At 49.7% G+C, this 2530-nt stretch overlaps 1 protein-coding gene across 1 annotated transcript in view; it reads left to right on the forward strand.

The window, feature by feature from the left end:
- Positions 1–2190, forward strand: part of CAMK2G (calcium/calmodulin dependent protein kinase II gamma) — a 59330-nt gene extending 57140 nt beyond the window's left edge. Inside the window, exon 21 of the mRNA XM_025049318.1 lies at positions 191–2190. The gene's annotated coding sequence lies outside the window, so the exon portion shown is untranslated. The remainder of the gene's footprint in view (positions 1–190) is intronic.
- Positions 2191–2530: the final 340 nt, after the last annotated feature.

Below are 2530 nucleotides of genomic sequence, written 5' to 3' on the forward strand. Positions count from 1 at the left end.
GATATTTATAAGTAAAGCATTTAGTAAGTGTTCAGCAAATGTGAGGCATTGTATTTAAATAACTAGCTTCTTCCCCATCCTCCACCTTCTCGGGCAGACTTGGCCATGTGTGTAATGTGTTTAAGTCCCTGGAACTCATCTGTGTGTTTATTGTTCTCTGTTCTGTTACCACATCTATCCTGTTTGACAGGGGCATTAGGAGATCCCAGCTGGAGGTCGAACCTTCGCAGCCAGTGGCTCTGGAGGGCCTGAGTGACAGCGGCAGTCCTGTTCGTTTGAGGTTTAAAACAATTAAATTACAAAGCGGCAGCAGCCAATGCACGCCCCTGCATGCAGCCCTCCCGCCCGCCCTTCGTGTCTGTCTCTGCTGTACCGAGGTGTTTTTTACATTTAAGGAAAAAAAAAAAGAAAAAAGGATTGTTTAAAAAAAATGGAATCCATACCATGATGCGTTTTAAAACCACCGATAGCCCTTGGGCTGGCAAGAAGGCAGGAGGAGTTTGTGTGATGCCTATTCTGGCATGAGCAGCGGGCTCACCCACCAGCCTTGAAGAGGTGAACTTGGCCTCTGGCCTCCACAGACTCGGGGGACCAGGCAAGAACTCTGACAGAGCTTTAGGGCTGTGATGTGATTGCAGCTCTTGAGTGGCCTGCCTGTCCCAGGTCTAGGAATGGACTTCTTCAGAATTTGCTTAGGCACCTAGAATAAGGCTGATGAGAACATCGTGGCCATCAGACCTACTTGGGAGAGAACACAGAGCTCCCAGACTGCTGTGGAGGCAGCTGAGAAGCAGTGGCCTGAGGACTGAGGGCCCAGATGTTGCTGTACTGTTCCATTTAGTGTAGAAGGGAAGAGAATTGGTGCTGCAGAAGTGTGTCCGCTACGAAGCCGATGAGAAACCTCGTGTTAGTCTGACATGTACTCACTTACTCATCCATTTCTATAGGATGCACAATGCACATGGGCCCTGATATTAAGGCCTAATCCCTGCAGTGGGGAAGGGGAAAGGGTTGCCGCTTTGCTTCGTGTTTGTTTTCTTATAACTTAGCAAGGAGAGAGCCAGACCCTGGTCAGGGCTCCCCTTGCTGCCTTTGGCAGTTCTGTTTCTGTGCTGATTTGGACCATCTTTGTCTTGCCTTTTCATGGTGGTGGTCCCCATGCTGACCCTCATCTGGGCCTGGGCCCTCTGCCAAGTGCCCCTGTGGGATGGGAGGAGTGAGGCAGCGGGATTGAGTTGATGGTTGTCTCTATGCATTCAGGCTGCCCTCAGGGCTGCCTCCCTTCCTACTATTCCCTTGCTGCACGTCCATCTCTTTTTCCTGTCTTTGAGATTGACCTGACTGCTTTGGCAAGAAGTGTCCTCTTTAAAGAGGCCTCTTTACTGACCAACTGAAGTATAGACTTACTGCTGGACAATCTGCATGGGCATCACCCCCACCACCACCTGCATGTATCCAATAGAGGTGTCCAGAGCCAAAGCTCTTTGCATTCATTGTCCCTCTCTGTGCTCAAGGAGTTCTATTTCAGAGGGGAAAGATCTATAAGCAGATGGCAGAGAAGATACGGAGGAGCGATTGGTCATAGTCTTGGTTTCCCCCAAACAACTGTGCAAGCTTATCTGCACAAATATCTGCACTATTAGGGAGAAAGGTGGGTAGATCCCAGCTCCCTGGACTACCTTCAGGAGGCAAAGCTACAGGTTCACCTTGGAGCCAGCTGAGAAGAGAGCAGACTCACAGGTGCTGGTGCTTGGGGTTTAGCCAGGCTCCTGGGAGCACTTCATGCATGCCCCAGCCCCTGGGCCCTAGGCCTTTCCTGCCCTGAAGCCTGCAGTACCAGCACACAGACACCATCACCACAGGGTTTGGTTTTGCTGGCTTGGAGACAAATGGTCTTAGAGTTCATTAAGACCCATAGCTTCATATGGCTGCTCCAGCCCCACTTCTTAGCATTCTTATTTCTCTTCTGGGGCTAATGTCAGCATCTATAGACAGTAGACTATTAAAAAAAAAAAAAAAAAAATCACCTTTTAACCAGGCCATGGAAGGCATTTGATGCAGAATTTTTGCATGATGACATAGAAATAATTTAAAAATAGTGTTTGTTCTGAATGTTGGTAGATCCTTCATAGCTTTGTTACAATGAAACCTTGAACTGAAGATATTTAATAAAATAACCTTTAAACCGTCCATTGTGTTACTGCTGTTGGAGGATTGTGACCAGAGGCTTAGATTTTAGCAGCCTGAGTTGCAAGGCTTCGGATGGAGAGATGTACCTTCCCCAACTCCCTTTGGGCTCATTTTGGGATGAAACTTCCTTATAAATTCATTAACCTCCAACCAGTCCGCCGGGCTGCTAAGGCGAGTTGGGGGTGGGAAGGAAGGATCTGGGGACCTTGGATGGTGGGCCTTTAGGGTTATCGCCCCGCCCTAAGTCCCCCGTACGCGCCAAAGGCCGCCCCCTCCACCCCTCAGTGGGCCGTCCCAGCTCCCCCTCCGCGGGGCTGAGTGGACGAGCCCGCACCCTTGC

The sequence above is a fragment of the Pteropus alecto genome, unplaced genomic scaffold (genome assembly GCF_000325575.1).
Source record: "Pteropus alecto unplaced genomic scaffold, ASM32557v1 scaffold155, whole genome shotgun sequence".
Classification (NCBI taxonomy): domain Eukaryota; kingdom Metazoa; phylum Chordata; class Mammalia; order Chiroptera; family Pteropodidae; genus Pteropus; species Pteropus alecto.